The sequence below is a fragment of the Mastomys coucha genome, unplaced genomic scaffold, assembly GCF_008632895.1.
Source record: "Mastomys coucha isolate ucsf_1 unplaced genomic scaffold, UCSF_Mcou_1 pScaffold20, whole genome shotgun sequence".
Lineage (NCBI taxonomy): Eukaryota > Metazoa > Chordata > Mammalia > Rodentia > Muridae > Mastomys > Mastomys coucha.
Window position 1 is genome coordinate 6092190 of NW_022196903.1, and position 14592 is coordinate 6106781.

General features: G+C 37.9%; 1 long non-coding RNA gene across 3 annotated transcripts in view; it reads left to right on the forward strand.

The window, feature by feature from the left end:
- Positions 1-819: 819 nt before the first annotated feature.
- LOC116098578 overlaps positions 820-14592 on the forward strand; it is a 72556-nt gene continuing 58783 nt past the window's right edge. For all 3 annotated transcript variants that reach the window (XR_004121879.1, XR_004121878.1, XR_004121880.1), the window contains exon 1: positions 820-854. This is a non-coding gene — a long non-coding RNA (uncharacterized LOC116098578). The remainder of the gene's footprint in view (positions 855-14592) is intronic.

The window sequence follows — 14592 nt, forward strand, 5'->3', positions numbered from 1 at the left end:
AAAAAAAAAAAAAAAAAAAAAAAAAAAAAAAGAAATAGATAAGTAAACAATTAGATTATCCAGTAAGAACCACTGGAAAGGCCATGGAAATAGCATCTTTGATGAAAATGACTTTTAGCACAATTCTTTTCTTTTGGATGAGCCTATAAAAGCTCTTTAACATTTATCAATTTTAGTGTGTGTGTGTGTATGTGTATGCATATATGTATGTGTGATCCACATGTTTTATTTTTCTTTCTCTTTAGAATACAGACATCTAAATAATCATATGAAGATAAAATGAAAACAAACAAAGCAGAATAGGACAAAACAAGTAAACAGAAAAAATAGCAAATAAAAAAAGACAAGACAAACAGATGGTGACACACACATATGAACATATGCAGAAAATCCATAAAATTAAATCAGAAACAATATGTATAAGCAAATTATCTATAAATGAAACAATAAACAAATAAAAACAAAACCATCCAACCAATCAAAAAGCATTGTAAGACAATCTCCAAAAATTCCATTAACTGCATTTTAGTTTGTTCATCTATTACTGGACATGTAACTTGCTCTTAAGTTTAGTTGAATACCCAGTCAGATTCTGTTGGAGAAAACTAATGTTTTCTGTGGAAGCAGTTAGCAAATAGAAATAGCTTCTAGGTTAGGGGTTGGGGCTTCTTCCTACTTCCCCTTTCAGTGCTACAACCCCATCTAGCACAAACTAATCTAGGCTTTGTGCATCACAGTCTCTCTGAGTTCATATGTGCATTCATCCTGCTTGTTTCCTTGGCTCTAACAGTCTCTCTGCCTCTTTTTTTAGAGACTTGAAGAGAGATGGGGCATTTAGGATGGAGTGTTCCAAGGTATCTCAATCTCTGTAGATTGTCTGGCTGTGGGTTTCTGTTTTTGTTTTAATCTGCTGTAGGATGAAGCTTCTTTGATGATTGGTGGGTAAGACATTGATCTATGAGTATAAAATAATTTTACTTTATTGCTGTTTCTTTAGTAGAACAATAGTATTTAGTTTTCCCTTACGTCTAGGTTATCTAGTCTCAGGGTCCTGTCCACCTGAGCTTTGTTGGGCCTGGGTTCCATTTCATATCTTAATTTCTATCATATAGTTGTTGGTTACTCCTATAACTTTTTTGCCACTATTGCATGAGCATATCATGCCATCCAGTCACCATTGTAACTTGGTTGATGTTTCCTTTCTCCTCTATGGTGTGCAGGGTTTCTCTCTGTAATAGTTAGTAGGTGTGAAGACTATAGGTAGCTACCAGTTTTACTTCTTTATGTTCTGTGAGTTATGCAGTTTTCTTCAGCAATAGTACCTTACCAATAATTGTAGAGAAATTTTAATCCAGCAACATGACTGTTTATGCAATGGGTCATATTCAAAGATATGATCCAGGTGGAATGTAGACACACCCCAGATTACAGTATGATCTGGAAGGTTTACAGACAAGCCCTCTAGTATATAACTTTGATCTGTAACACTGAAGGTTAGTTTGTAAGAAGCCACATTTGAAAGTGACATCTAATTGAGAGGCAAACAATATGATGACTCAGAGAAAGGTATGACAGAATTTCAGAGATAGGATATGCCCAATTTATGCAAGAACAGCACAGGGAAAAGATATATGGTATGCAGCATGTTGTGTGTGTCTATGGCAGTTTTAGCAGGACATTTTTACAGTTTTACAGATTTAGGTTAAAGAGAGAACAACCTAGATACAAGTGAAGACAGAATGAGTAAGAAAATTAGAATAAGCTAGAAAATTATTTCAACATATTACCAAAGTTAATATGAGGCCAGGCAGAGCAATTGAGTGGAAGCTAAGGAAGCCAGATTGAATTGGTCAGCTTGAAAGATTAGATCATGCAGAGGCTAGAAGCTTCTAGGCCTAGGCCTATGGACAGTTAGAACAGAGAAGGAAATGCTCTTGGATCAGCTTAAGCCATGTCTTTGCACAGTTTAGGTATGTCTCTCACCTCATCTCTTGAGCTGAGGAAATAAAAACAACATTTACAAATAGCTTTTGCAATAGCCTGGGTTGTTTCAGGGGGTTACATGGGGTCCCTTTAGCTAACAAATCAATTAGATACAACCCATTCACAGCACAGGATGTTTTATTTGGTAGTAAAAGATATATAGTTGGGACTCTGTCTCCCTTGCCAGTTCATGATTCAAATTGATTTCTTTATATGTATAAAATGTATAAAAATAAATGGAATGCATACATGTGAAATTGTTTTTTTTTTTATATAGGAGCTTCTACTGTGTTTCTATGTGACAACCAAATATTAAAAAAAAGGCATTTTTATGAGATGAAGTGACATAATCATAAATTTGGTGAAGATATCAAACATTCCTGGGCATGAGCCACCATTTAGATATTTTAAGGGTAGGGTTTTTATTAAAACATTCAATCACATATACATGCACACCCAAACACACATACACATGCACACATACATGCACATGACCACTTATTATTGTTGGTCTGTTTTGTTGTCTCTTTCATTTTCACATGGTATGGGGTCAGCTTATCCACAGATAGGTGTTTGTTCAAAGACAGGGGTGAGTGAGTACCTTATAGTAGTAAACAACTTAGTAAGTGTGTTGCATATACAACATGAATAGATTATAGTATAGTATTTATAAATGTTCCCAAGGACACTTTCATTTTTACTACTTTATCTTGTGATATTTGTAGTGTTATTACTAGTATTAACTTCCAAAAGTAATTGATTTGATAGTCTGATTCAAATGTAATCGAATATTTGTTAACTCTAAAAACTGTATAGGATTAGATACATTTAATCATACATCTTAATACTTTTGTGTAAGTGTTGTCTATAATAATCACATTTATATATATATGTGAATATATATGTGTATATGTATATATATATGTGTGTGTATGTGTGTGTATACATATATATAATATATATATATATATATATATATATATTGCATGTAATATTAAAAAACAATCCATCCTATTGCCAGCTAGGTACAAGATGATGATCATGGTCTGTACCCAGCCCAGGACATAGCCCAAGACCCCATATTTTCCTTTAGCCAAAACCTGTCCCACTACAGCTGGCTCTGCTTCTCTAAAGCTCTGAAGTCGCTCTCAAAATCCTCAGCTAATTGGGTAGCTAGGTAGAGTGCACTATTGCAAACCCAGTGCTCTGTGGTTACCTTTCCCTGGGGCTCAGTTGAATGGCCAGTGAGACAGAAAACACTAGACAATCTTAGTTTAGAAGCAACAGATAACACAATCCCTGGGCGTGGAATCTAGCATCCTAAATTCACCAACTGTTCTGTTAGCAATCCTGTTGGATTCTGCCACCTGAATTAATAGCCCCAGGCCTACATCTTGTCCTTGCCAGCTTCATTCCTTCTTGTCTGTCTGAAAAGGCCTTCCTTTCTCCTGCATTCCCATTTCTTCTCCCAGACTGGAAGACCCACCTCCTCTTCGCTCAGTGATTGGCTTCTTGTTGTCTTTATTATTTAATCAATTAGGGAGAATTCTGCTACTGATGATAGATAGAGATAGACAGATAGATGTAGATATATTAGACAGATATAGATATAGACATAGACAAATGATATAGATAAAGATATAGATAGATGATAAAGGTAGAGGTAGAGATATAGATATATGATATACATATAGATATACATATATAATTATATATAAACATATATATGTTCATGTTTGCATGCATCAATGGACACATAGACAGATAGGATTACTAAAGATTTTGTTGTCCATGGAGGTGGTACTAGGAAGCCAGATGGTGAAATTATGGATCTTTTAGGGAAGATTGATCCATTGTATTTTTGAATCAGAGTTTGTCTTTGTTAGCTTTGCAAATATCTCAGTTGATGCTTTCCTTTAAACCACTGTATTAAAAAGATAGGAAGAGAGGAATAGAGTCAGCAGTGTTGTCAGAGGAAGAATAATAATGGATTGTTCAAGTTAGGCAAAAAAATAAAAAATAAAAATAAAAATCTGAGAAATCAAAGTTTTTAAAAATTAAAAAGAAATCTCATAAAAAAATAGACCAAACAGACTTTGGTCATATTTTTGATCAGACATACAGTACCTATGAACTTAAGGATTAATGCAAAAACATTACATGAATGTCCATTACATTTTGTTCTTGACCTCCTGCCACAATTTTTGCATAATAAGGAGTGCTTTTAGGAGTTAGGCTGCTTAAGTTTTGGTTCCACTTAAATTATTCGTGGGTTAAGAATCTTTGTCTTCTCACACTGATAGGATGGTCAGCGGGTTTCCTTGTTCTATTTACCAAGTGACAAGACCACTAAGTTGGTTATTTTGTCATGTTTGAGTTAGCAAATCTTATGCTATAGCATTAGGTAAAATAACTTTAATCTTCTAGTGATATCTGGGTCTGATATTACATTCAGTGTTTGAATTTCTGAGATGGGTAGACTAGGCTTTCAGAAGTGCAGCTCAAAAGATTTTGGAAAGAATTTTATGCCAACAGTAGTAAGAATAGCAAGTTATTTTATAGACTCTATCCAACACTATGAGGAAGAACACATCCAGTGCCACCAAGTCAGGAATTATTCAAAAAGGTGCTTGATGAACAACCTTGATTTTCCCATACATTAGAGTCATTCCTGCATCTTCTTTTAAGATTTATATATTTATATGTATGCCTCCGTTGTGTGCCTCTGTGAGTTTCTATGTACCTTGTGCATGTAGATGCCTATGAAAGCCATGAGGTATTTCATTTCATAGAACTGGAAGTACAGTTTATGTAAACTCTCTGGTTGGGCACGAGAAACTGGATCCCAAGTCCTGTAGAAGAGACTAACTAATGAACACAAAGACTATTTCTGTAATTTGGGAGAGTTTCGGCTTAAGGAGTCACATTATTAGCTTTTTTTTTTTTTTTTGCTCTTTTAGCCTATACATAATCTATACAGTTTCCATTAAATGACTGTTCCATTATAGAATAAGTCTTGAACTCCTTTAAAATTACTGATTTAGCTTTTCATTCTTTCCTTTCATTAAATCATCAGATTTTAGATAATAAAGAATGTGGCAGAAATCCATTCTATTTTATGGATCCTAGAAAATTCTTATACCACTTATTTTTAAAATGAGTACTATTGTCACTCTGGATTTGTACAAGGGTATCATAACATATCATTATAGTTTCAAGAGTCTTACTGGTATACACAAAGACCTGTAATCACACACATAATATAGGTATTGACTATCACACATGTATTAACATGTTTGTAATTAATTTAAAATACCAACATAATCAATTTGCCAGATTTGATCTGATTAATTTTTCCTACTAAATATGATCTTTCCAATGCTGCAGAATACCTCAGCTCAGATCCTACCACAAGAAGGCCATTTGAGGATAGTGTAATTTTAATACTCCAAGAGATAGGTAAACCATGGTGCTGGATCTACCTATGAAGGGCATGATCTTCAAGATTGTGCTGTATTCATTGTTCTGTTCATACACTAGGTTAAAATTTGGCTAAGGAGATTTTTGTCTCTTTGGATGCTTGTTCTATGGAGTAAATCATACAGTGAGTTTTAACATGAAATTTATTAATTATCATTGAGATTGTTGACAAATTTCCTCCATACATCACCTCCATATTTCTTTGTTGCTTATAATCCATTTATATTTTTACTATCCGATCTGTCACAGATAATAAATTGATATATAGACATGGCATTTTCTTGGATTTTCAGTTTTAAAAACCTGATACACAGCATATATTTATGGATATTGACTACTCCTATCTTTTCTCATGTGTGTATATTTGTTTGTTTTACCAATTGGATAATAAGTTATAGCTTTCTAAAAGCATAGTTGTTGACTCTCTTAGAAGCCCTACTCATAAACTGCACATGATTCTGGAATATAGGAGACAACTTGTCATATAATTTTATATACTTGATTGTAGTTTCTATTATGATTCCTGAACAGGAGAAAGAATAGTATCTTTCCTATCATGGGGAATGCTACCGATTTTTTGTTTAGTAAAGAGGCTTCTTTTCAGTGTCCTTTTGCCTTGCACATATTTTCTAATAGCATATTATGAGATATTCTGCTAAATATACTTTGTTGTTGAACATGCTATTGGAGTTTCCAGTTTAGTTATTGTATTATTCAGTTCTATGACTCCTACTTAGTATTTTATGTAGTTTATAACGTATTAAAATTTTTATTTTGTTTCTGAATTTCTGTTTTGATCTCAATTACTGCCATTTCAAAATCTTTATCAGGTCAATTGGTTATTCTCATTTAATAACGCACACATTTTGGTTATAAAAAATTTATGAGTGTTGATTTTGAAAACATATTTTCTATCTTTATTTATTGGATTTTGTGTTCTTTTCTTCCTCTGTGATTATCCTTTCACTTATGCAATAGTGGAACTTCAATAATCTTCTCAGTCAGCTTCTGAGAAATTCTCAGATTTTTTTTTCTCCAGATCCTTATTTTAGTTGAAGTAGTTCACTGAAAGTTCAGAGGTTCAAATTTTTACTATTTTTTTTTAAACAAGCAAGATTGAATCCACCCCCTTGACAAACAGCTGGTAATGTTGGATTGCTACATATGGTGCTTAGTTCCTCCACATCTTAGTGGTATACTAAAACTCACATTGTCGCTCACTTGTTCCATGCTATGTAGGATATATTGACAAATGTGCATAGTGTTTTTCAGATGGCACACTCTTTTAAATTCATGATTGTAGCAGATGTCAGGTCTCAGTAGCAGTGAGAGATGAGTGGTATTCTAACACCAGAGAAAGCCAAGGGTAGGGCAGCTGTGAAGTACTCACACACCCATTTAGCATCTCAGAGGACTACTAATTGCCTGCCCCATCAGCTTCCAGATGCAGACTAGTTAACAGCTTGATGGATAGCAGCAGCGGTGAAGGATGGGACCTGAGGCATGCACTCATGCCCCTTCCAGTTAGGAACTGGGAGCACAGTGATTTGTCTGAGCTGAGCTGAGCTGGGAGAAACCTTCACTGATAGAGAGGAAACAACTAGTTCAATTAATTTTTTTCCTTTGTGTTTTTGATACTGACAAATGATGAGCTTTGTCATATCCCAGCAGTAAGTCAGTCCTTTCCTGGGCTTTGAAAGTTGGGGTTTCCAGTAAATAAACTAAGTCCTCCCAGAGAAGTGAAGGAGGATTGGTTTAATCATGTAAGGAAACAGGCTTGAGGAGAGCAGGCTGTTGCTATGTCTACACATTTTGTCAGACTGTCAAAAGTCTTACTAATCTTCCCCCCACAAGACAGTCTCACTTGAAGGCTATTTAAAGAATGGAGCTAGCACAGCATCGCTGGACACATACTGCAAACCTTTCAGGAAAAATGAGGAACCATTTCAATACCATTTCACTGAACAGAGGGAGATGGTAGCAAAAAGTAATCATATGCTCATTTAAGACGCTCTTTCGACTGCTGGGGTTCAAAGAGATATAGCAGCTAGACTCTGGAGAGAGCCATGAAGAACCCAGGATGCTTTAAGTACACTGCAAATCCCTGTATTGTGGGGTGTATTCCAGAAGGTGGCATTTCCTCACTAATGGCAAAGTGTTAAGGTAGTGAAATTCTCAGCTTTTCTAACTTGGATGTGTAGATAAGTTATTTTTGTTTGTTTTTTCTTCCTTATTTAATTACTTATTTACCTATTCACTCATTTTACATCCCGCTCACTTCTTCACCCCCCTCCTGGTTCCCTGCCTTACAAGTCCCTTCCCCTGTTTCCTTCTCTCCTTCTCTTCTGAAAGGGTTGCCACCATCCCCTAAGCCTGGAACCTCAAGTCTCTGAAGGGTTAGGCTCATCTTCTACCACTAAGGCCAGACAAGAGAGCTAGTTAGGGGAATGGACTCCACAGACAGACAACAGTTTTAGGGACAGCCTCTGTTCCAGTGTTGGGCAACTGACATGAAAACTGAGCTGTATATCTACTATATATACACCTATACACCAGGGACCTCAGTTCAGCCTCTGTGTGCTCTTTGGTTGGTGGTTCAGTCTCTGAGAGCCCCAAACGGTCCAGGTTAGATGGCTCTGTTGGTCTTCCTGTGGCATTCCTATCTCCTTTGGGGCCTTCAATCCTTCCCCTAATTCTTCCACAAGAATCCCTGGAGCTCCCACCTATGTTTAGCTGCCAATCTCAGCATCTGTTTCAGTCAGCTGCTGGGTGGAGCTTCTTAGAGGACAGTAATGCTAGGCTCCTGTCTGTAAGCATAACAGAGTATCATTAATAGTATCAGGAATTTGATGCTTGCCTGTGGGATAGGTCTCAAGTTGGGCCACTTATTATTATTCTCTGCTCTATCTTTGTCCATGCATTTCTTGTAGATAGTACCAATTTGGGGTTGAATGTTTTATGGGCAGGTTGTTGTCCTTATCCTCTACTGTCCTGCCTGGCTACAGGAGATGGCCTCCTCAGGTTCCATATCACCACTACTATGTGTTTCAGCTAAGGTCACCTGCACTGACTACTGGGAGCGTTCCCTATTACAAGTCTCTGACAGGTCCTAGAGATACTCCCCACAACCCATCCATGCCATGTGCAGATTTCTTCTTATTCTTCTGGCCCTTTGGCCCTCTCTTCTATCTCTCCCCATACCTGATCCTGAGCCCCCCTCCCATTTCACCCTCTACCCATCCCCTCCACCACCTGGTTCCCTCCTCTATATGCCTCCTATGACTATTTTATTCCCCTTCTATGTGAGATTCAGGCATCTTCACTTGGGCATTCCTTCTTGTTAAGCTTCTTTGGGTCTGTGGAATGATTGTGTGTATCCTGTTTTATGGCTCATATCCACTTATTATTAGTGAGTACATATTATGCTTGTCCTTTTGGGTCTGGGTTACCTCACTCAGGATGATATTTTCTAGTTCCATCTATTTTCCTGCAAAATTCATGATAATTTTTATTGTTGTTTTTAATAACTGAATAATATTCCATTGTGTAAATCAATTAGTGGTGTTGTGGATAGGGATCTTTTAATGGATCCTGGATTTCACCTAGAGGGACTTTGTCTCTATTGGTATTTATTTCAGTTGCACATGAGATGAGCCAGTACAATCTTCTAATGTGACCTTTTTAAAGGTAGCAAATATATATATATATATATATATATATATATATATATATATATTTCAACGAAAATTGTCAAACTTCTCACTTTGATTGCCTGTAAGATTGTGCACCTGTGCTCATGTATGTACAAACATACACACACATACACACACACAGGCACGCACACACACACACACACACACACACACACACACATACTCATACACCATCATCATCATCACATGCACACATTGCTTTCTATTAAGCACTTGAGGTGGTCTATTTACTCTTAGACAAAAGAATGTGTTGATTATTTGATGGAAAAATATACAGATGTAAGAGATAACCAGATAGATTTTTTCTTTTTTTCTTTTTCTTTTTTTTTTTAATTACATATTTTCACTATTTACATGTCAAATGATATCTCCTTTCCCGGTTTCCGCTCCAAAAGAAAGAGAAAAAAAGAGAAAACAAAAACCAAAAAACCCTGTTCCCTCCCCCCTCCCCCTGCTCACCAACCCACCCTCACTTGCTTCTTAGCCCTGGCATTCCACTAGACTGGGGCATAGAACCTTCACAGGACCAAGAGCCTCTCCTCCCATTGATGACCAACTAGGCTATACTCTACTATACATATGCTGTTGGGGCCATTAGTCCCACCGTGTGTACTCTTTGGTTGGTGGTTTAGTCCCTGGAAGTTCTAAGGGTACTAGTTAGTTCATATTGTTCGTCCTAAGGAGTTGCAAACCCTTCAGCTCCTTGGATCCTTTCTCTAGCTCCTTCATTGGGGACCCTGTGCTCAGTCTGGTGGATGTCTGTGAGCCTCTACTTCTGCATTAGTCGGGCACTGTCTTAGCCTCTCAGGAGACAGCTATATTAGCCTCCTGTCAGCCAGCACTTACTGATATCCACAATAGTGTCTGGATTTGATGATTGAATATGGGAAGGATTCTCAGGTGGGACAGTCTCTGGATTGTCCTTCCTTCAGTCTCTGCTCCATAGTTTGTCTCTACAACTCCTTCCATGGCTATTTTGCTCCCCCTTTTAGGAAGGAATGAAGTCAGATAGCTTTTTATACTGGATATTTTCATCATTTACATTTCAAATGTTATCTCCTTTCCTGGTTCCTCCCTCGGGAAACCCCCTATCCTATCCCTCCCCTCCCTCCAGCTCCTATGAGGGTGCTCCCTCACCCACCAACCCACTCCTGCCTCCCCACCCTGGTATTCCCCTACACTGGAGCATTGAGCCTTCACAGGACCAAAGGCCTCTCCTCCCACTGATGCCAGATAAGGCCATCCTCTGCTACACATGTGGCTGGAAGCACAGGTCCCTCCTATGTGTACTATTTGGTTGGTGGGTTAGTCCCTGGGATCTCTGGGGCTCTTGGTGGTTGATATTGCTGTTCTTCCTATGGGGTTCCAAACCTCTTCAGCTCCTTCAGTCCTTTAACTCCTCCATTAAGGACCCTATGCTCAGTCCAGGTTGGTTGTGAGCACACAGTCATTTTTCTCCACCTTATTCTGGATGCTTCATTCCTGACGAATAGTTTTAGAGGAAATTCCAGTCTCTAGGATGCATTATGAGAAAGATGAAAAAAAAAAGCCCTCCCATTTTTACTTATTCCCAACTCCACCATTTTATTATTTGACTACCTGAAACAAAAATTATCTTTCTATGAGCCTAATTGCATACTGAAGTTATTTTTTTAAAGGCACATTTAAGTTTTAGAATAGAAAATTGGAATAAAATCTACTTTATGGTACAAAGATTAAAATGTGTCTAAATATTACCCTCTGTAATATTGTTCATTAAATGATTTCCACATATTCAGTTCAATTCACCTACTCCTTTTTCACTTAAGAAGGTATTAAAAATATCACCCTTTTATTTCCTATGTTCAACCCACATATTCTTCACCTTGTTTGCTAATTGCATGTTGTGGGCCACATACTATGCTAGTTATTGTGGACATAGAAAAATATAAAATTCCTCCCCCAAAAGAAGTTTATGTTTTATCAATAATTAAGATGTATAAGTAGATTAATTTTAATACTGTGATTTCTATGCTATGGGAGTGCATGCACACTTTGTATGACAGCAGTTTATGAGGCAAAAAACTTCAAGGAAGCCAGTCTCCTGCAACCCCTAACTCAGAGGTAGCCCAGATATGTCCTTGCGATAGTCTCGCGTGCTAGGTGCTCACCAAGATATGATTTACTAATAGCTAGACAAAATTAAATGTTGTTCTCTGACCTCCACCAATGTTCCAACATCTTAGCCATACCCTGGCTTGGAATTTCGAAGGCAATGTTTCACATTCAGACTAATTGCCTCCAACATTGTTAGAGAGATAATGAAGGGGGGTAGGGCATTGAAGTTTACTGAATAGAATTTGATAATCCCAAGACAAGGTCAAATTTTCAGTCAAGTACAGCAGTTGAACCACTCCCAGGGATTAGAAGAATGGGACCCCTAGGATTACCTCTATTAGCCCAGAAGATTAGCATAGTGGATGTTTACTATGGATGGGCAGGACCTTGAGCAGAGTGTGTGTGCGACAGTGTACTGCAGAGCATTCAAGATTCGAGCCTCTACCCTCTTGGCTGGCTTGCCCCCAGCACCCTGGGGACTCTGGCCAGGGCCACGAGGGCCAGAGCATGCTTGGAGCCCAGGGGTGCTTCACCGGTTCAGAGGAGATGGATGTTGTTTTAGACCCAGTGTATTTTAGAGGGCCTCAGATGTACCTTGACTGCTGAGCTGCCAGATTTTTCTTTTCTCTTTTGTAATGACTGTAAAAGTCTGATGCCATTTTGAGAAATACATTCAGATCCTGCACTTCCTTGTGTCGTGTCTGTCATTTTTTCTTCGCTGACATCTTGCAGATATGACCAAGACCCTGTTTCTCCCACGGGTTGAGGGAGGCCAAGGCTGGACAGCCTGAGGCATGGGAGTGTTTCTGTTTTATTTAAATGTTGTAAAGGATAAATTACTAAAACTTGCCAGGTGTATAGTGAAAGGCAATGATCCATCCTGGCAGTTTCCCCCACTTTGCAAGGTAGGTAGTGATGTAATGGGTATCATTAGTGGACCAAGCCTTATGCTCTGTGTATTATTAATAACAGGCAATGCAAATAACCCTGGCTATTTAAATGGTAAGTAGGAGGGTAGCAAGAGAAATTAGAGAGAGAGAGAAAGAGTAGGAGAAGGAGAAGGAGTCATAGGGAGAGGGAGAAATAGGGAGAGAGAGAGCGGGAGAGAGCAAGAGGGAGAAGGTGAAAGAAGGAAAACTCTATTCACTGAATATGTGGCTAGATAACAGAAGATTATGCTTAACTTAAAGTATTTTCAAAACTCTGTTTTATGAGTCAGTTTAAATAAGAAGTAGGAAAATGAAAGAGTAAGTTTCTTGTGTTCAGAAAGATCATAGATATTCTGGTTTGTGAACTCTGATGTTATCTTTATGGATTGTATAACTTTGCCTCAAATCACTCCAGAGCTGCAGGACCCTTTGCAGAGGAAGTAGAAGGCATCTCCTTGAGGGAGTTGTATATATATTGCTCTCTATTGCTCTGAACTAATATATAAGATTATTTTTATGAGCACAGCATGCTTCTTGAGAAGGGATATATTACCACTGATACGAGAATCTTCAGCCAAGTCATGGGTCATTCATTTTCTTTTTCATCAGATTTAGACTGTGAAATAGTTGAACCATGAAGAAGAAGAGAAATAGAAAAGTAGGAGTTACACTTATCTTTTCTGATATGTGAAGAAACAGCAAAGATAATTACTTGAACATTGCTGTTACAATGTTAAAACAACTCGTTTATAATCTAGTTGATTTCACTGATAAAATTTAGACTCTATTTTCTTCTGACTAGAGAAAAGTGACTCAGGAATTATTACAAATCTTTTTCCTACAAATGCAAAAATGTGAATAAGACAGGGTAAATATGATAAACAGAATTTTAGTATACTACCCTCTATAATTAACCAAATCATTGTAATTTAAGGTGAAAAAGAGAACATACAAAATAATTGTGCAGAGTGAGCTTCATTAGGAGAGAGAGAGCTTCTTAGTAATGCTCTTCCTCCAGGATTAGTCCTTGAAGTAGGAAGATGATCAGAAAAGATGTAGTGCCATAGGTAGTGTCATGGGATCTTGAAAAAGACAGAGATGGAGAAATAGATAGAGGAGGAAGAGGGAGAGACAGAGAGGCACAGAGAGACTAATAAAGAAAATCTTGATTGTCCTTCCTTCAGTTTCTGCTCGAAATTTTGTCTCTGCAACTCCTTCCATGGATATTTTGTTCCCCCTTCTAAGAAGGATTGAAGTATCCATACTTTGGTCTTCCTTCTTCTTTAGTTTCTTGTGGTTTGTGGATTGTATCTTGGGTATTCCTAGCTTCTGGGCTAATATCCATTTATCAGTGAGTATATACCATGTGTGTTCTTTTGTGATTGGGTTATCTCAAACAGGATGATATCCTCCAGAGACTGCCCCACCTGGGGATCCTTCCCATATACAATCACCAAACCCAGACACTATTGTGGATGCCAGCAAGTGCTGGCTGACAGAACCCTGATATAGCTATCTCCTGAGAGGCTCTGACAGTGCCCGACAAATACAGAAGTGGAGTCTCACACACATCCATTGGACTGAATATAGGGTCCCCAATGAAGGAGCTGGAAAAAGGACCCAAGGAGCTAAAGGGGTTTGCAGCCCCATAAGAGGAACAACAATATGAACTAACCGGTACCCCCAGAGCTCCCAGGGACTAAAACTCCAACCAAAGAGTACACATTGGGGGACTCATGGCTCCAGCAGCATGTGTATAGCAGAGGATGGCCAAGTCAGTCATCAATGGGAGGGGAGGCTCTTGGTCCTGTGAAGGTTCTATGCCCCAGTATAGAGGAATGCCAGGGCCAGGAAGTGGGAGAGGTTGGGGTGGTAAGCAGGGGAGTGGGGGGGGAAACAGGGGATTGTTTTTGTTTTAGTTTGTATTTTTTTATTTTATTTTTGTCTTATTTTATTTTTATTTTTCCTTTTGAAGGGGAACCTGGGAAAGGAGATATTATAAATAAAGAAAACATCTAATAAAAAAAAATACATATAGTGGGACTCATGGCTCCAGTTGCATATGTAGCAGAGGATGGTCTAGTTTGTCATCAGAGGGAAGAGAGGCCCTTAATCCTGTGAAGGTTCTATGTCCCAATGTAGGGGAATGCCAGGGCCAGGAAGTAGGAGAGGTGTATTGGTGAGCAAGGGGTTGGGGGACGAATAGGCCTTTTTTTTTCCTGAGGAGAAACCAGAAAAGGGGATAACATTTGAAATGTAAATAAAGAAAATAGCTAGTAAAAACAAAGAAAATCTTTATATTCTTGCTTCTTTATTTTTTACCTAAATTATTTTCCTGTTCACTTGCCTCTTTTTTTTAATGGAATAAGTTATTTCTTTTTTTTTTTTTT